This window comes from Adiantum capillus-veneris, chromosome 24 (genome assembly GCF_014529385.1).
Source record: "Adiantum capillus-veneris isolate H3 chromosome 24, ASM1452938v2, whole genome shotgun sequence".
In the NCBI taxonomy this organism is placed as follows: Eukaryota; Viridiplantae; Streptophyta; class Polypodiopsida; order Polypodiales; family Pteridaceae; genus Adiantum; species Adiantum capillus-veneris.
Genome location: NC_140954.1, coordinates 109,431,341 through 109,452,401, shown reverse-complemented (window position 1 = coordinate 109,452,401; position 21,061 = coordinate 109,431,341). Strand labels below are relative to the sequence as shown.

At 41.7% G+C, this 21,061-nt stretch overlaps 2 pseudogenes; one reads left to right on the top strand and one right to left on the bottom strand.

Annotated features, from left to right (window-relative positions):
• Positions 1–12,966: 12,966 nt before the first annotated feature.
• LOC147426936 (receptor-like protein kinase FERONIA) lies at positions 12,967–14,901 on the bottom strand (annotated as a pseudogene).
• A 101-nt stretch (positions 14,902–15,002) lies between these two features.
• Positions 15,003–15,513, top strand: LOC147426935 (expansin-A10 pseudogene; annotated as a pseudogene).
• Positions 15,514–21,061: the final 5,548 nt, after the last annotated feature.

Sequence of the window (21,061 nt, the reverse complement as noted above, 5' to 3'; positions counted from 1 at the left end):
GCAGTCCTTGAGTCTTCACCGTCCTCAAGCTCCATGTACTCATCACCTGTTTCTTTTGTTTGTTTTCTTTCCAAGTAATCTTTGTAGATATTTTGTTCGTTAAAAATTACATCCCTATTCCTTAAGATTTTACCATCTTCAGGATTCCATAGGCGATACCCAAAGTCACCTTCTCCATAGCCAATGAAGAAACACTTTTTGGACTTTGCATCTAGCTTTGATCTTAGGTTTCTATCTATGTGCATGAAAGCCTCACACCCAAACACTTTGAAAAATGCATAATTCACCGGTTTACCTGTCCATGCCTCTTTTGGAACTCCCCCATCCAATGCCCTTGAGGGTGACCAGTTGATTAAGTACACAGACGTACTTGCATGCTTCGTGCTCGCTCCATGATTGTCCTGTTCATCCTTTCCGAAATCCCATTTTGTTGAGGTGTCCTTGGGGTTGTCCTTTGCCTCCGAATGCCATTGCTAGCACAAAAGCTTTCACAAGCTTGGCTTCAATATTCACCTCCATTGTCGGATCTGAGGCATTTAACCTTGTCAGTACCTGTTTCATTCTCCACAAAGGCTTTCCACCTTTGAAATATGGAAAATACATCGGATTTATTCTTCATGACATAAACCCATGTTTTTCTAGTCGCATCGTCTATGAATGTTACATAGTACAATGAGCCACCAATTGATGGTGTACTTGCAGGACCCCAAACATCAGAATGAACCAACTCAAGTTATTTTTTCTTTCATTTCCTGATTTTTGAAATTTTACCCTCTTTTGTTTACCATAAACACAATCTTCACATAACTCTAAGTCCACTTCTTTCAAACCTGGTAGAAGCTTCTTTTTTTGAAGGATTTTCATTCCTTTGGCACTCATATGCCCAAGTCGGTAGTGCCACACCGCACTGTCAACTTCTGTAGTTGCTGCACAAGCTGAAGGTTGCGTGCTAACAGTACACAAGTAAAGTGTACCGACTTTTTCTCCCTTAGCAACCACCAAAGATCCCTTTGAGATCTTCCACCTTTTGTTTCCGAATGCAATGTTGTGACCTTCATCATCCAATTGTCCTGTAGAGATCAAATTTTTGCGAAGAGAAGGAACATGCCTAACATCTTTAAGCTTCCACTCATTTCCATTAGCAGTTTTGACAGAAACTGTACCTTTGCCGACAATCTCACAAGCTTCATCATCTCCCAAGTATACATACCCAAAATTACCTTTGGTGTAGTCTTGGAAATGTTGCTTGTGTGGTGTCGCATGGAATGAAGCCCCGAAATCTACTATCCAGGAATTAGACACATTGTCTAATGAGAGAATTAGAGCATCTTGCTCTACTTTACCTGCCACATTGGCCTCCAATGTTGGCTTGTTGTCTTGAGACTCAGTCTCCTTCTTCTTCTTGGACCAACAATCCTTCTTGACATGGCCCTTCTTGCCGCAATTCTAACATTCAAGAACTGACTTTGTGCGTGACTTGCTCCGCCTTGAGCGATCACGACCCTTTTGGCTTTTGTACCTCTCCTTAGGCCTTCCTCTTGTTTCCAATGACAGTGCAGCACTTGATGATTCTCCTGTGCTTCTCCTTCGTATTTCCTCGCTTAGGAGAATACCCACAACATCATCAAACTTAAGAGTATTTGTGCCAGAAATAGAATTACTTACAGCCATCACAAGGCTGTCCCAACTATGCGGTAGAGATGATAGTATAAGGAGATCTCACACTTCGTCATCGAAATTGATTTTCACCAATCTAAGTTGACTTATGTTTGTGTTAAAGTCATTTAGGTGTTCTGCAAGTAAACCATTCTCTGCCATCTTTAGATTGAACAAGCGCTTCATAAGAAATACCTTATTGGATGCTGATGGTTTCTCGTAGAAGTCGTCAAGTGACTTCATCAAGTCCTCCGTGGTCTTCATCTCCGAAACATTGAAGGCCACCGTTGACTCCAAGCTTAACCGGATTGTTCCCGGTGCCTTTCGATCAGGGACAATCCATGCTTCATCTGCCATTGTTGAGGGCTTCTTCGCAAGACCGCCTAGTGGCAAATAGAGGTCCTTGTAGTAGAGATAGTGTTCAATCTGCATCTTCCAATGTTGGTAGTTTTTGCCATTGAACTTCTCAATCTTGAGCTTCCCTTCCTCCGCCATAACTCCCACTCAATTCAAGGAATCCTTTCCTTGAGATAATTTAGCTACGAGCAAACCTTGCTCTGATACCAGTTGTTAGGAAATAAGACGTAGCTAAATAGATATTTGAGTAGATTACTTAATGGAGAGAGATAGATTTCACACACAAGAGATTATAGAGTAGAGAGAGAGAGAGAGAGTACACACGACATACGTGGTTCACCCACTGTGGACTACGTCCACGGGAAAGCAGCCACTCAATGGATTTAGCACTTCAAAAGAAGAAGTAGTTTACAAAGGGATTAAACCCTTAATAGAGCTCCCGCCTTGCTTCACTCTCACCACCTCACACTCACCTTGTTGCATCAACTTCACACTATGAACTGTGTGTAGAAATGGCCTCCTTTTATAGGCCAAAAGGGTTGCCCTCTCTCATGAGAGGCAGCCATGTGTAGCCGCCCTTGTGTAGATAAGTCCAAATCGGACCCTCCAATCCGCCCATGTGTGGCCACCCTTGAGAAGACGAGTCTGCTTTTGAATTCGGCCACCGGCCACTGGCCATTGAATTCCGACCACCGGCCACCGGCCATTGACTACCGGCCACCGGCCAACCGACGGTTGTTTTCAGACCACTTTCCGGCCGCCGTCCGGCCATAATATTCCCGCAAAAAGAAATATTCCGGCGAGGAAAAAAAGTCTCGGGGGCCTCCACCCCTGAGGCCCCTAAAGTTGCCCCTGATTTTTGGCCATGAAAATTTTGGTTTTCGGTGAGTGATTTTCCTTCACGCACGATGGCTTCTCCTCATAATGGGGGCCTTACAAATGTGCGCTTTTACCACAGAAAATTACAAGCGTAAATCAGGCTCCATACTGAATAATCCGCTCCTCAAAATAGCCAAGTGTAACTGGAAGGAGTTATTGAAACCTTTTAAAAGATTCTTATGGAGGAATAATATTAAAGCCTCGACATCATGGCAGTGGGCAAAGTGGGAAGGTATCGCTCGACTGTTGGTCTAAGGTGGCCTATGAATTCTCTCCTTGCGGTTCATGTTGAGGCCCTCTCCGCCATGTTTGTGGTCTCAATTGCAAAACAAGACCAATCCTGGGCTTTCATGATCAAGGATATGATAGACAAGGAAAGACTTTTCTCCGATGGTGGACAGTGGAAAGGGCTCCAGATACAAGAAAAACTATTAGCCCCAACATGGTCTAGTCTGAGTTTTGGTGGCATCACAAGAGAGCTAGTGCAAAAGTGCAATAGAGCATCAGGGGTATTGGAATGGGGTGAATTAACCAAGTATTTCCAGAACTCCATCTGTCACTGGTCCCCTTGGCTGTTTAAAGCTACTGGTGTAATCCTGAACCCTTATTGGAGACAGACTATAAGAAGGATCAACAATAAAGGATTCCAATGGTTGAGCCACTTCTAGGATAGGAATACCAAGTGCGAGAAATCCGTTGACCAGGTGGTAGCCCAATTTCAACTCAACAACACTGAGAAGCTGCTTGTTAGCAGAGTAGTAGAAGGCCTGTCCAGTGTTGTGATGCCGATCTGTGAATCTACTTTGGAGTGGAAATCTTGGAAATGGCCTTTTAGTAGCCATTGCATTAAATCTCATACCAAGGGCATCTACCAAGTGTTAATTCATAAGACAGATTGGTTCGCGCCATTGAACAATGAGATCTACCAAGATGACACTAGTAGCTACCGATGCTACCAACAAGACTATGCGACTACTATGCATAGACTAGTAGCTACTAGTGAAATAAATACTAGTGGCTACCACTATTAGATAGGTGGTGGTTTCAATGGATGTTATAGGTGAACTCCATTGCTCACAGAAGATGACACGCAAAAGATGAAGGTAAAGAGAGGGTAGTAGGAAGAGGAGAGAGAAGAAGATGGTGGGATGAGTGGGAATAGGAGGGATAATAAGGCCGTGAGACAATCTAAAACTCATTTTGGTTTATGAAAGAGACTTTCTTGAGGTAAAAGGACCATGTAATGGAAAGTTGCCTCAAATTGTCTCTCAAAGAAAATGCACTTTAGAAATTCAAAAGGAAAATTTAAATGAAATTCTATAACTAAGGCCCTCCCCTCATTGGTGTAGAGCTCTCTCTCTCTCTCTCTCTCTCTCTCTCTCTCTCTCTCTCTCTCTCCAAACATCAAAAGGAAAACAAATGACCTCAAACTTTCCCAAATGTCTACTCCTTTATTTTCCTTGATGTCTTAAACCTTCCACCCATAGGTTCGTACAGATCTAGAGCCCACAAAGATTAAAGGTAGCTATTATTTTATGGTCCCTCTGCTTGGTAAGGCATTTATCCTGTAAACTTCTCTCTGTTTTGTTGTCTATGCATTATATTTTTTTAACCTTTGAGTAGCTAGATCTCGGAGGGATCACTAAATACTTATGTGACTATCACATGAGTGCAATAGAAAAATCTATTAAATTTCTTTTCTTCTCACATTTTCACATACAGAAGGATACCATAAAACAGAATTGTGAAAAAAAGCTACAAGTTGAATAAGAAAAGGGTGTATTTTATACAGATATCTTCCAAGCAGTTTGTGTAGTCATCAACAAGATCTTGTGTGCTAGTTTCCCATTAGCTAGCCTTGTAGAATGGGAAATATAATTCTCTAGCCATAGGTATGTGACACCAACACATAAGGGGTGGGGCACTTTGATTCCCTTCCCTATGCCAACTTTTCAAAGCATGGAATTCCCCACACATAATGTTACCACAATTGTTGTGCCCAAAGGGAAACTAGAGGTGGAAGTGTATTCTATAGTGAAGCATAATTTTGGCTCACCTAAAGAAACCTTGTATGATTGTTGTTATTGTATGTTTTGTGTTTAGTTTTTTGATTGTAGAAATTGCATAAGACATTAGCAAAGTGGATTTACAATGCCGATGGACCAATACCAAGGCCTAATTTCCTATGTATTATGAACCATTGTGGTGAAACATTAGAGGGATATTGCCAAATGATATGTTGTCTCTGCGAAGCCGTGTGGTTAGATATCACATTGCATGATAGACGATGTTGATGGCTTTTTTTGGAAAAGGTGGAATCTCTATCAAAGGTTGGGAGGCGGTGGACTCAAAGGTGATTTCTTGACATACAAAAATTGATTTTGGATAGTATTAAATATGTTTTCTCCATCAATGACAAAAATATTTGGTCTAAGAAGGAGAAAGCTTATTTTTGTGAGGACATGGCGCTCCTATGATACATTATTGTACAAGTTTTCACCTAAGGTGGATTGCCATTCTAAATTAATAAAAATTGTGCTATTTTTACTTTCTCCTCGCAAAGTTGTTCAAAATTTAAGATTTTGATGATTTTTTAAAGTTGTCTATTAAATTCTTAAAAGTAATTACCAGCATATAAGTCAATTTTTGGTTTTTAAGGTTCATTCCTCACTGTAACCTCAAAGCCTTCTTCAATAGCTTTAATTATGACTGCCTTGCACATTTTTCTCCTTGTGCAGCTTGACAAGGTAGTCCTTGCAAGTGCACTAGTGGTTGTGTTTGGCTCCATCAACATAGAGACACAAAAGTCTTGTGTGTTGCTGACGCTTCTAAGGATTTTGTAGATTACATGAAAGAACACCTTGTGGATGAATGCAAAGAATAATAATGCAAAATTGTAAACGTAGAGCAAGGAAAGCTTGATGTTTGAATGCAAGGTTTTAGGACAAGTTATTGCCATATATGAAAAATTTATTACTTGCAGTCTTTGTGATTATATGGAAATCTATTGTGGTTGATGTGATTTATTTTGACTTTCTAGTGTAGTTGGGATTGGTATGATCAAGAGAAAATTCTCACTTGTGTTTTCCTCATGTGCATGTGTTGAATGGGCCACACCCATATAATCTCTTCTTCAGAGTACATAATTTTAGCCAGTTTTTTAAGACTTTAAGTCTGATCCTCTTTCTCCCTACAATAGAATAGATGTTTCATTGATAATTACATTTATTGTGTTGAATAATTGATATATATATTTTTGTCTTTGGTGGTAGTTGGTAATTCATGTGTTTGATTCTATTTACCAAATTTTCACGTGGTGATTCTTTTGTAAGCAGGGATTTCATTCACGTCTTCATATGAAGTATGAAGTTGTAATAACTCATGTTATTAATAGTCCATGGGAGTGTTAATAACATCAAATTCACATTGACATGTTGAAACCAAGAGTTCACGTTTGCCTGTCGAGATATTTGATTTTCTCAAAAAGCTCCCTTAGTAGCCTGACGGGCTCGAAATTCCCACTAAATTTTCAAAGAGGTGCCAAATTTGGAGGGGCCTATATAAACAATGGCCCATCCTCTCATACACCCCTTTTGGCACACTCTCTAAAGTCCTCACTAGAGCTAAGACTTGAAGTTTATCCTTGAGCTTTATCATGTAAATTTTTTGCACCTTTTTTTCCCCATGAGGATGTCCACATACACTTACCTCCCTTGGGTGTCTACCCGTTGGAAGAAGGTTTGGGTAGGAAGCATTCTCATGGAGGTTTTGGGTGGTTCAAATTCTTGGGGCTCATTTCTATTGTTGGAATAGACCACTTCTCATCACTACACCAACATACTTGTATTTTAGGACTAGTTACCTCTCCTCGTTGTCTATGCGCCTGGAAACAGGTTTAGGTAAGAAGCATCCTTGTGGAGGGTTTAGGTGGTGCAAGTGCTTGGGGCTCATTTCTATTGTTGGAATGGAGAGTCCCTCATTACACCAATTTCACACTAATTTGCTTTTTTTTGTTTATATATCACCTTTGTCGGGGTATTATTGTTTCTCGAAGGGTCCTTGATGCTGCTAGAGTGCCCCTCATGTTGTTCGAAGGGCCAACTTGTATCCTAGAGGACCCCAGAGGGCCAAGGATATTGCTTAGTGGGAAAAAAATGATCCAACCATCTGGAAGCCTTCAGATCACATGGTCATTTCCTGTGAATGTGAAGAGTTGTGAATTGAGAATTTTGTTAATTAACATTGTGATCCCAAAAAAACACGTGATTACGTGAATATGAAATCAATAGGACTCACTGTAAGCTACAATACTTAGAAGTAAAAATCAAAATCACCCGACACTTAAATTGTCTTTTAAATTAACAAATATTTCTTAAGTTCTAGATTAAGATTTAAAAATAAGTTTTTTTGAAGTAGGTGCATAGATTTGTGCCTACATTTTAAAGAGTTTTCAACTTTGAAGCCACACTAAATTTGCAAATCAAGCATCATCCCCGCCATTTCGTCTTGGTTTTCCGTAGCATTCCCATTCTCGTTTGTGAGTGAGTGGATGGAACCCCAACTTTTCTTGATTTTCAAGGCTTTTAGAATATGTGCTTGATGAGCAGCCTCTAGCTAAAGTAAGGTCTCCCTGGATATCAATCTTTCCCTCTTGACCTCCTCAAGCTATTTCTCAACCAGGTTGGCTTTAGCTTCCAGCCACCTTTAGTGTTCTTCTTCGGAGGCCAGCCCGATAGTGTTTTTTTAAGTTAGACGGGCAACCTCATCTTCGAGTTGTTTCCAATGTTCTTTCTGGGCCTTTTCCATCCGAGGGCCCAAGATTTTTATTGATTTTTGTATACTCTGAGCAAAGAGGTCCCAAGCTTTAGGTTTTTCAATATTAATATCTTTATTAAGTTTACTCTTAGCTTTTTTGGTAAGCCTTCTAAATAGAGGGTCTTTGAACAGGTGTGCCCTATTAACAAGCAATTTCTTACTCCCTTTGTGGGCCGGCCCCTCCCCTTTGGATTTCCTAAGTTTCATGTGTAAAGATATATGGTCTGACCAGTTGGCTGCCCAATTTCAATGACGTGGAGAAGCTACTTGTCAACTGAGTGGTAAAAGGCTTGGACAACATTTTGATGTCAATATGGGAATCTACTTTTGAGTGGAAAGCTTCACAATGGCCCATGGGTGACCATTTCTTTAAACCCCATACCAAGGACATTTACCAAGCATTAATGCATGAGGCTGTTTGGTTTGCCCCTTTGAACAAACAGTGCAAGAAATAATGGCCAGAATCTTGATGGGATGAGGTCATGAAGAACATTTGGAATCCACTATGGCCGGATTTTATGAATTTATTTCTATGGAAGGTGTTGTGGGGGGCTTTGCCGACGCGTATCAAGATTCAGGCACGTGGTATTGGATCTGATAGATATTCAAGGTGTAGATTGACTAGCGAAGACCTCACCCACCTTTTCATAGAATGCCCGAAAATTAGAGGCCTAGCAAGGAAGGTGTGCAAATGGGTACAAAGAACATGGAAGATAGGGTTCTTCAAGAAGGATCTATGCCTTGGTGGGGAACAGTTTTGAAGCCCTGCACTTCTAATATGCATGCAAATTGTCAGATACTCTTTCTTTAGTAATATCTGGAAGTCCATCAAAGTATGGAGGTGTTTGTGTACCATGATCAAATTGCATGCTACACTTTTGGGACCGTCAAAATGATTTTTTCATGTGAGGCCATGTTTTTGGGACAAATCATGGCCAAATCGGGCAGCATATGCATCAAAAAATCACATCATGGGTTTTTTTTGGATCTTGATTCGACCATAATTTTCCCCTAAAACATGGCTTCACATGGAAAAATCATCTTTATAGCCCCAAAAAAAACATCAAATAGAACAAACATGTGCCATGGTGCACAATAGTCCTCAAGCCTCCCTAGTACTCAACAAACCCCTCACATGTGGATTTTTGGTTTATATCTTGCCACATTTAGCCATAATGTGCTCCAAAAAACTAGACCTCATATACAAAAATCATCTTTTCAATCCCAAAATGTGGCAATCTTGCTTCTCAACATTGTACTACCATATGATATACTATTTTAATGCCACCCCACCCCCACAATGTCCATAATTTGGATTTGCTTTCCCTTAGTATCTTTGGACTGTGCTAAACACCACTTCAATAATTGATGTCTATTAGTGCAAAGGATATTACTACTCGATTTAATCCCTTCATGTTATGTATGGGTTTTAACCTAGATCACCAATTATGGTGGTGTTGGCTACCATGAAAACTTAGCAAGTGAAGGACTTATCTGAGATCATATGGATATGAAAAAAATTGCTCATCAAAATGTATGACAAGCACAAAATAGATACACGAATTATGTTGATAAGAAACATTGGCAAGTCACTTTCATGGAACATGAAGTAGTATTCCTACATGTTTTTGAGCATTCAAAAAGTCTAAAAACTTGTACCTAAGTTATCACCTAGATATTATGGCCCATTCAAAATAATCAAGTAAGTTGGCAATATAACCTAAACTTTCTTTACTTGGGCACTCTCATATTCATCCGGTTTTTCATGTAAGTCATTTATGTAAATGCTTGCATAGGGATGATTAACAAGTTTGGGTCGATGTCATTGAAGCTACCACCCAACCACATGAGCCTAAGCGCATTATCAACTATCATGATTTGCGTGCTCATCATCATATGTGTTGCCAAACATTGGTTAAGTGGAAAGAGAGACTTAAAGAAGGTGCTATTTGGGAAAAAATTAGTGTTCTTAAAAAGAAATATCTTACTTTTGTTTTCAAGGACAAAAACACCTCCAAGGGGGGAGTAATATATAGAGAGAGGGATGGTCAATTTGTCCCATAGAATATATAGCTCATAAAGACATAAAAAATTTAATCAACTCATAATTTGATATCAAGCTCTTCAAACTCCATTTACATATACAATATACCAATTCTTGGATATTTCTTGGTTAATAGGACATAACAATGTCAAATAGGACATAACAATGTCAAAGGACAATATACAATATACCATTTATATATACAATATACCAATTCTTGGATATTTCTTGGTTAACAATGTCAAAGGACATAAAAGTGTTTGGTTTTTAAAGCAACAACATGAGCAGGAAAGATTTGCATGACATCGATGTTGAAGGAAGCATGCACCCAAAAGTATAATATGTCTTCTTAATCTTGAGGGATGCAAAATTATTGTTCTCTTCGGTTGTAATCTCCATGTCTATGTTCTCAACCTCAGTGTGCGATATTTGAGCTTCAACCCACACCAAATCCTGAACATCCAAAAACTCATCTACACATCTCCATCACTTGTATTGGTTCTTGATTCTCTCTCTCTCTCTCTCTCTCTCTCTCTCTCTCTCTCTCTCTCTCTCTCTCTCTCTCTCTCTCTCTCTCTCTCTCTCTCTATATATATATATATATATATATATATATATATATATATATATATATATATATATATTACAATTCAAATGTTTCACATTTTTTGAAGTGATAAAGTGTTTCAAAGTTTTGCAGATTATAGTTGTCTATATGTTTTCATATTATCCCTTGCCTAAAGTGATTATAGTGTATCAGAGATTCAATTGCTTTCTTGCTCTCTACAAATCAATGCACAATTCTTTTTTTTTTCCCTAACGACATGGACGATCGAGGAACATAGAAATCACCATTGGGAAACATAGCGATTGGAGAATCCCTAAACTCCAATCAAATTCTCTGCATCAAGCCTATATGAAGGAGTTTAGGGAGTTGTGCTCCTAGAATTATCTTTGGCTCCTAGAATTATCTTTGGGTTGTCCCACTCCCATAAAAAGCTAGGAAGAAATTACTCGACTTAGTCTCATGCTTCTGCATTAGTACCTATTACGATCATTTACATCATTTTCGTCCATCACAAAATAGAATGGGCAAGAGCATTGGTCTACTTACTCGATTTTGCAACTACCGCGTCTCTAGTCGCGGCCGATTATTCCACTTTTTGCAAGGTGGAATGAAGTTGTAATCCAATTTTGGGGACCTTTGGACAAAAAGGTGTGGCAGGCACGTCCAAGGTTTGGATTTCAAGGGAGAGGCTCTTTTGTTGACCCATTAGAGACCTGGGCTCTATATCCCCCCCCTTGAAACATTGGGAGATTAACTGCAGGTGAAGGTGTCAAACTCAGTGCCATTTGAGACAAGGAAAATTGGCTAGCCACAAGTATCTTCCATTTGAAGGACCATAAACAATAGCATATCAACACGCTTTGTTTTTAACGTTGTCTCGATCACCTTGCACTCTAACTCCCCTAGTATATCGAAGGGGTTTTTGCTGGAAGCAGATCCAAATATGCAATTACGAAGGAATCTCAAATCTCGAGCGAGATTTTCCGAGCAATCCCTAAAACGAGCAAGAGTGGCCAAGGCTCACTATACAAAACAAAAACCAAACAAGATTTTTTAGGTGACTTCAAGCACCAAAAAGAAAAAAAAACAAGATTACACCTAATTTTAATGGTAAAACGATCACAAAATTTTGACAAAAAAGGCCCCTTAAACAAGGGTTTGGTAGAATGTTTTCTTTGATGGGCTAGAACAATTGGAACCCATACAATGGCATGTTGATATTCCTCTTGTGGATATAACTCTCCTATTCCTACCTCCCTACATGTGGGACCACGAGACTTACACTAAAAGAGTAAGGTTGTTGCCACTCGAACAAATCTCATGAATAAGGAAAGTCTGGGAGCTTGAGCTTCTCTTCACTTTTCCTTCTTCTTCTCCTCCTCTCTCTTGCTCTACCTCAAGTTATTGTGGGTTGATGCACGATAACATGCTATGCATTTTAAGTTACTCTAGAGAAAACGGTGGAAACTTGAAAAGAATTCTATTATTGCAATGAGGCTATTCTTTTGAGAAAATCCACATCATGGTATATATTAAAGTTTGGATCACACCATCATAGGTAGCCTTCTATCGGGGGGCTCAAGCATCAGTCCTTAGCACCCCATAAGGGTAGCTGGGAGGTTAGTTGTGCTACAACAAACAACATTGTGCCACATTGAGACAACTGTGTTGGCTAGGAAAGGTAAATCTCAGGGTCCCTAATCATTGACAAATTTGGTTTTGAAGGAATAGGAAACTCAAAATAGATGAGGCAAGAAGGTATAAACAAAACCCTTCAAAAAATCTCTTTGAAAGAGATGCAAACTCTTTCACATACGAGCAGGGACCAGTGCTCGAAAAAAAACTTTGTTATGAAAACTTTGTCCTCACTCTCTCTCAATCTCTTAAAAAAAAGTCTTTGAAAAAGCTCCCGCCAGCGTGGACGGGTAGATGCAGCAAAAGGAGACCTCCGGAGAGGTGCAACTACTAAATCACACTTCTCTCTCTCCTCGTCGGCTAGATCTTTAAGGTCCCTTGGGATAGTTCTTTACGATGTCAAAACTCTCTTCTTCTTCTTTTTCCCTTTGGAAACAACATGAAAGACATAGTAACAATATCGGCAGCAATAACCAATATTCAAAGAAGGAGATGGGGGAAAATTGCAAAATGCAAACCCTTGTATGCTTGCAATAGTCATGCTTTCAAGAGTAAAGCAAAAACTGTAGGAGCTCAAAGGTCCAAGGTTTCTATTTAAGTACTATCGAGTCACAGCTCTTGGCTAAATCTTGCTATACCGCTCACTTCTTGGACTTCTCGGTGGCCTCAGTCCCTATGCCAAGTGCTCTTCCCTCCTGGCAATTTTTTGCTCCCTGATAGCTTGAATAGAGGGGCAAGGTTTCAGGGGAAACAAGATGGTGTCATAATGGAGGATTTGGTGACCCTAATGGTTGTCCCATTTTGGACAAATCTGCGATCTGAACTTATTCCAAACACCCCACAATGATTTCATCAAATCGGATCCCTTGGGGGTGATGTTCATATGACCAAAAACATTTGTGACCCATGGCAGTTGTTGCCAAGTCTTGGCTACCTCTAATGCGAAGGAGTTACATTTCCTAAACAACAAACAAGCTAAGTGCAATTTGATAACAAGGCCAATAGTGAAGGTCTAAAATGGCCTCCCTATACACGTGGGACTCAAGGATAACAGGATAATGCAGAGAGCAGCTAAAGCAGCTACCGAGCCCGCAGCTCCTCCTATAATTGCCACAAAATTTTTGCTTGATGTCCCTATTGAAGGAGATGAAATATCCAATGGGGGCACAGTAAGCGGAGGCGGGCGTGGCCCCTGAAGATTGCCAGCAGAATCATTCATTTTGAAGATCTCCAAGCCATTCAAGATTGCATTGTAGTAAGAAGGTCGTGAGATGATGTTAGGGTGAAGCTCCACTGTGATGAAGGGCGCATCAGTCGGCTGAAATGGCATGGAAAAATCAAGAACGGAAGCCAGGAACGGTCCTCCTGCTGCCCCCGCCACATCATATGGTGATGGAGTTGCTAGCTGACTGTTTATGAAGATGTCAAAAACCCTCATGTTGCTCTTAGTGTACTGAATCTCACAAAAATGAAACCGCATGTAGTAGGTGAAGTTAGGGTCGACAGAGAAATTCCATGTGAGATTGAACTGCATGTTGGCATCATTGTAATTTGTCATGAAGTGGGCCGACTTATACACACCTTCTGGTGCGGTGAAGTTGTCGAGAGTGCCATAAGAAATAGCATGAGGTACAGATGTGGCAACACCTTGTTGAGCTCCAAAAATGTGGGCTTCATCTGTTGCCCAAAGGCGCCCGAGAGCATCATTACTCTCAACAATGGCCTGTCCGCCGACATTGAGTCGAAACATTGTCTCTAGCGCTGTCCTGGGCACTGGAAATGGAATCACAGCATCCAGATTCACTGCATTCAAGCTGTTCACATACATATCCTCAGGCATGGACAAGATCTCTATGCCATTCACCATAGCATATGCGTTTGGACTACTGCCGGGAATGAAATTCAGTGTCAAGAAATTCTCCGTCACATTCACAGAAAACTCCTTGAATATAAAGCCAAGATTCAGCACTGACATGACATAAGACAGGCTAACATTTTGCATGAGAGTGAGGTATCTGTTTCCACTATCAGGATGGCATCTGAGATGCTATATATCGATAAATCGAAGAGGTAGAAGTACAGTCGTATCCAATGGCGGCCGGGGCTGACATGGAAGGAGTATGTAGCCGGACTGGTGAAGATATGTGCCGATGAAAAGGGAACAGAGTCCGGAAGGTTGATGTTTTGGCTTGATGAGGATGCATTGATGTCCTTGCCTAAATTCAAGGTTACCTGATGGAGCGTTGGAAGCATCCCCTGTCCACAAGCGGCCCTGCGTCTCCTCCCTCTCTCTCTCTCTCTTCAAAAAGAAACTCTCTGAAAGAGCGCGCGCCGGCCACAAGCGGCCCTGCGTCTCCTCCCTCTCTCTCTCTCTCTCTTCAAAAAGAAACTCTCTAAAAGAGCGCGCGTCTCCTCCCTCTCTCTCTCTTCAAAAAGAAACTCTCTGAAAGAGCGCACGCTGGCGTGCGTTCTTTCAGAGAGTTTCTTTTTGACCAGTGCTAGAAAAAACTCTCTCTCTCTCTCTCTTCAAAAAGAAACTCTCTGAAAGAGCGCGCGCTGGCGCGCACTCTTTCAGAGAGTTTCTTTTTTACCAGTGCTAGAAAAAAACAGAGGTCCAGTGTATTTTAACCGGCTGAGATTTTGAGTTTTCCTTGAAGAAAACTTGGAAATTTTCACAAGTTTTAGTGTGATTACCGGCAAAAGCTTCAAATTTTGACCTAAAAAAACATGGAGAATTTCAAGTTTGTCCTTATTTTCTTTGGTTAGGAAAAATGCATTTTTCTAGCCCTGTTTTTGACTAAGATAGAGACTCCGGAGTCGGGAGAGAGAGAGAGAGAGAGAGAGAGAGAGAGAGAGAGAGAGAGAGAGAGAGAGAGAGAGAGAGAGAGAGAGAGAGAGAGAGAGAGAGAGAGAGAGAGGTCCCAAGTGGTACTGAGAAAACCGCCATGATGCTATGAGGCAGCAGGCTGTTGGCGATGCAGACGACAGAGGGCAAATAAATAAATTTCAAAGTGGACATGATGGTAAAAAAGCTTATGATGGTGCAACTGTGATGCTTGCTTAGAGATCCGGTGCGATGCATCGTCCGACCCGCAGTGGTGCATTGCTAATGAATCGGTGACAGTCACAGCCACCAATCTGTGTGCTCCCAACAATACCCTGCCCAACAATGCGGGCAGCTAGTGCAACCCACCTCTCGAGCACTTTGACATGGCGCAGCCAGCGTTTGAGAAGATTGGAGTGTACAGGATCGTGCCTGTGGAGTACCGCCAGCCAAGAAGGGTAGCATCCACTTCACCATGAATGGTCACGCCTACTTCAATCTGGTGCTCAATACAAATGTGGGAGGAGTCGGTGATGTGCACTCTGTCTCCGTGAAGGGCTCGCGCACGGAAGCCATGACCAGAAATTGGGGCCAGAATTGGCAGAGCAATGTGCGGCTGGACGGCCAGAGCCTCTCCTTTCAGGTCACAACCAACGATAGTTGCACCCTCACCTCCTACAATGTGGCGCCCACGGATGGCACTTCGGCCAAACCTTCAGCGGCGAGCAATTCTAGCTTCAATATTTGGTCGCCCAAATCAATAGGCTAGCTACTTCATTTTGGATTGGGAGCACAATAATATTCTACACTACACTCTATTATATATACTGGGGACCTATGCTAACATCTCCATCTTGCGAGCTGAGGTTGCACCCAATTATGTTTACCCAAGGGCTCCCTGCAAGCCAAATTGTTCAATGTGATAAAGCCATCCCTTCAAGCAGACAACTCAATGTCGAGGAAAAGGCATTGGGAAATATTTCCACTAGTGCAAGTCATGGTTTGATGAGCCTTTGGCTTCAGACACACTCCTCGTCCAGCTCTGTTGATAACCTATTTGAAAATTTGAATAGGCAAGCATTTCAGAACAATCTGCAGATAAACAGAAACATCTCTCATGACCGATTCAACACAGAATATGGTGTCCGCAAGACTTGGTTAATGTGACGTAGCTCCAAGGAGATGCAACGGAAAACTAAAACCTTTCCAGCACTAGAGACAATGTTTCGACTCTGGAGAAAACTAAAACATTGTCTCTAGCGCTGTCCCGGACACTGGAGAAAACTAAAACATTTTTTAATGTTATTGTTGAAAAGTCACAACATGCTACTCTCTATTTTGCATCAATATCCCCCTTTTTATCTTACAATTCTTAAAAAATCTCTCTTTTTTGGATATAGGATATGAAAATTGTTTATTGATATAGTTTAGAAACTTTGTAGATGTATGAGCATTGTTGAATTGCATCAGATTTATTATTAGAATTTGAATTTAAAATATAGTTTTGATTGTTGTTGTGGATCATAACATGGTTTGCATACTTGTAAAATAACTTTGCTACTCGATTAGGTTTCTCATTGCTCGACAAATCTTGCATTAAAATTGTAGTTTTGATTGTTGTTGTGGATCATGACATGGTTTTCGTACTTGTATAATAACTTTTCTACTTGCTCGGGTTTCTCATTGCTTGAGAAATCTTGCTCGGGTTACTGTAAGACTCGCAATTACGCACGTGTGCAGATCGATTGAAAGTAGGCATTGGCAGATTCTAGTGCATAGTAAGGCTAGGCCTAGGCCTCACATTGATCTCCATTTTGCAAGTTTTAGGACAACCAAAATTTTGAGCGTGTTGACACGCTTTGTTGTTTGATGTTTGCCATGAGGTCACTCCCATGCCCTCTTGCATTTCATCTATTCTCAGCATGCTTGGTAGAGTCAAATTCGAGTTTAAGCAATGCATGACATTGTTTATATTATATTGTTCAAATCGGAAGCTCCTTGGAATTAGAATAGAGTTGTTTTGTGTATGCGAGGGAGGGCAAGCACTTGGATGTAGGTGCTTCACAACTTTGTTAAGGGGCAACGTGTAGGTATCGTTCTCATTCTTGTCACATTAAGCACAACATAAAATTACAAAATAACCTCAAGCTTAGGCCAGCCTTGAGGTGCTGAAGATTACAAGTTGGATGTCTACCACCTTTCATCGCATCGGCTTAACAAAGTAGGTGAACTATAGTTCTAGGCTTTACTTATCGCAGGTTGACAACATGGCATGGGTAGCCCAAGACCAGTCTTCCGAGTCTTGGTTGCATCTGAGCATATAGATCACCACTCTACTTCCTTGTATAATCTCTTAGAAGCTTACCACATCAAGATCTCCTTCAAACACACTTCCTCGCATGCCAAATATGATGAAAGAAGAAGTATCTAATAGTTTGAGTGTAGATGAGAAGAGAAGGACTTCCCAACTTCTTGCCACCAACGAACAAGATCAGTCTTGAAGAATCTGATCTGCCATGTCTTTGGATCCACTTGCAGATTTTCCATGCCACACCTCTAATCGCCTGACATTCCATGAATAGGTGGACCAGATCCTCACTAGCTATCACACACCAAACATTGATCTGACCTAATTTCTCTCTCTTGGATCTTTACGCCCATCAATAGAGCACCCCACACCACCTTCAATAAAAAAATATTCATAAATTGTGGCCACTTTGGCTTCCAAATGTTCTCCATGACTTTCTCCCACCACTCTTCCGTCCATTGTCCCTTCCATAATTTGTTGAGGGGGCTAGATCAAAAATTCTCGTGTATGATTGGATGATATATGCCTTTAGAATGGGGTTTCTATAAATGACTACTTTCGGGCCATCTCCAGGAATTCCACTCAAACTTGGATTCAAAGATTGGCCTTACAACATTGTCAAGCTCTTTTATCACTTTGTTGACTAACAATATCCATTTAGTTGATACTAGGTTGCCATAAGGTCAATGATTTTCCAGTTCTTGTTGTTATCATCCCAAAAGTGAGCTAGCCGATTCAAACCCTTATTATTCACTTTCCTGGCTGTTTCTATCCAATAGGGGCTTTAAGGTGGTCCTACAACTTTAGAGAGTCAAAGGGACTATTGCTAAATGAAGTTCTTGAAGTACCTAGTTTCTCCCCCCCACTCCAAAACCCCAAGTGCTCTTTTTCACTTCCTTACCACTTCACCTGAGATGCCCCTCAGACTTATGCTAGACCATGCGTCGAGGCTTAGAGTTTGTCGCGAAACTCTACTCCTTTCCACTTACCACCTTTCTAACATATCTTTGGTAATGATAGCCCAAGCTTGGACTTGTTTAGCCAATGAGAGCACAATTCGGTGCAACGGCCCTCAGCATGGGCAATTGCGTTAAGAATTACGAGACCTCCTTTGTCCACGGGTCAAGAGACTGACCCGCTGCCATGATTTGGAGGATTCGTGTTGTTTTTGCATGAAAATCTTTTTATTGGATTTAAGAACTCTTTCCAGTGACACTTAGCCATCTTGAGAAATGGGCTAATGAAGGCAATATAGGGAGCATAAATGAAATTATCACTTTTATTCGGCTCGAGAATGGGAGAAGAGCATACTCCCACCTTCTCAGTTTTGTTCTGACAAGGACCCAATGAAATCTTTGTTCGTGAGTCACATCCACCCCCAAGGGGTCCAGATGCCTAAAGATATTCCTTTGAGACGATCTCACTTTATCAGTCTCAGAAGGGTCGAAGGAGTCATTTTTCGACAAGGAGATCAGCCTTGACTTCTCAATAATACACTTGGAACCCGAGGCCACAACAAACATATGCACAATCTCCATAGATTTCCTGACAACCTGGGGGCATGCCTTCAAGAAGAGAAGCGAATAATCTGCAAACAATTTTGCAAGGAACTGATCATTGCCCAGTAAAGCCAGCGTTGTAAATCCCCTCGTGAGGCCCTCGCTTTGAGCATCATGATGAGAGGATGCAATCCAATGGCAAAAAGCAAGGGGGATAGGGGGAATCTTTGCTTAATAGACCTTTTGGCCTCGAAGGAGCCCACAATTTTATCATTAAACAGGAGCTTTCACTGGTTGCCATTGTAAGGACATGGGTCCTATGGGCAAGGCCACCGGCACGGCCGGACAGTGTGTACGCTAGGGGGAGGCTTTAAGATAGCACGGTTGGGTGGAGACTAGCACACGCATTACCACTGCCCTTTCACTGGTATCCGAGCTATTTTTGGGAGAAGGCTAAAAGCGTCTTGCATGTGCGTGCGATGCCTTGCTTCTCCCCCATGTTCCGCAAATAGCGACATCTCCGTTGTGCAGCTTTCCTGACAACCTGGGGGCATGCCTTCAAGAAGAGAAGCGAATCATCTACAAACAATTTTGCCAGGAACTGATCATTGCCTAGTAAAGCCAGGGTTGTAACTCCCCTCGCGAGGCCTTTGTTTTGAGCATCATGATGAGAGGATGCAATCCAATGGCAAAAAGCAGGGGGGATAGGGGGAATCTTTGCTTAATAGACCTTTTGGCCTCGAAGGAGCCCACAATTCTATCATTAAACAAGAGCTTTCACTGGTTCCTATTGTAAGAACATGGGTCCTATGGGCAAGGCCACCGGCACAGCCGAACAGCGTGTACGCTAGGGGGAGGCTTTAAGATAGCACGGTTGGGTGGAGACTAGCACACGCATTACCACTGCCCTTTCACTGGTATCCGAGCTATTTTTGGGAGGAGGCTAAAAGCGGCTTGCATGAGCGTGAGACGCCCTGCTTCTCCCCCACGTTTCGCAGATAGCGACCTCTCTGCTGTGCAGCAAAAAGAAGATAGACACGGTTCCCTGCGCGAGCAACGTGTGGATAGACAGTGACAGGCGACCCACCTACGCCCTCTACAACGGGCGACCAAGGCGAGCTCGATCGACAAATCGATGGCATCGAGGCTTCCGAAGGCTTCCGTTGGCGCCATTGGTTGCGCGCGTAGGAAGGCCTGCTTAACCCTTGCATGAAGGAGGATTGAACCCACCCCATGAGGACAAAAGGCCAACACTTTACCATAAAGCTATTGGCCCTTGCTGTGTATAACAAGGAAAGATAGTCTACTTGTCTTGAAAGGAAAACTAGAAGGAGAGGAAAAGCTTCAAACTTCAAGAAAGTAGCTTTACCCTTCCTTTTCACTTCTTGGAGGAAGGCAAGTTTTCCTCCAAAAATTCTTTTTTCCTCAAGGAGGTAGCTTCAAAGTGAAGAAAAGCCTTCACAAAAATGACGAGTTTTTGTGAAGAATCATCAACGGTGTTCTTACAAGGAACGACAAGTGCAGCACTCAACTTCCCGCAAGGCGAGGTTCACATGCAACACAAATCACGGAGCATACAAAACACAAAGACTTTAATTTCTCAAGGTACAAGTTGTCGTTTCTTTTTCTCTCTTTGCGTTAGTGTGTGTTTACCATGGCCAGTGAGGATATCCCACCTACACACACGTTTGATTTTAAGCATGTAGATCAAAATCAGGGCACTACGGGTGCTGCTGACACTAATATGCATGATGATGATGATCTAGGAGATCATGGGCTTGTAGATATGGCTTCTTTCAAGACTTTGGAACATCGCCAAAGCGTACTTGAAAGAAACCTCTCTGCACTCAATGCAAATGTTACCAATCTTACAAAGTTACTTGCGAAATTTATGAATTCACAGACAACTCAAGGAGCCACAAGTGGCACGGTTCAACGGAACCAAGGTTGCACGACTCAAGGAGTCCAAGAGACAAGTGCTGCAGAAGGTAGCAATGCATTACTTAAGAATATCACCATTCCTGAGTTTCACGGGGAAGAGCGTGATCGCAACAAGGATGCGGTCAATACGTTCTTACACAAATGGAGTGATATTCATAGATTGAAACACACCCCGGATATAAAGACGGCTATGGAAACAAGTCTATCTCTTAAAGGCAAGGCCTATTAGTGGTGGATGACATTTCCAATAGATGCTCGTCCTCCGTCTTGGGTTGCGTTTCAAGCTTCTTTCTCCAAAGAGTTTTTGGACTCCAATGAAGAAGATAAGAATTGGTTAGCATGGGATGCATGCCGCATGTCTGGCCTCTCTCTCACACAGTACCTTCCAAAGTATCCGGAAATCATATTAAAACTAGAAGGTCTAGATGAATTCCAAAAGATACGGGGTTTTAATAGGGGTCTTGACAAAGACTATCGTCTTCATGTCAAGACCCAACATCCAAAAACTTTGGAAGAAGCCATTAGTCATGCACAA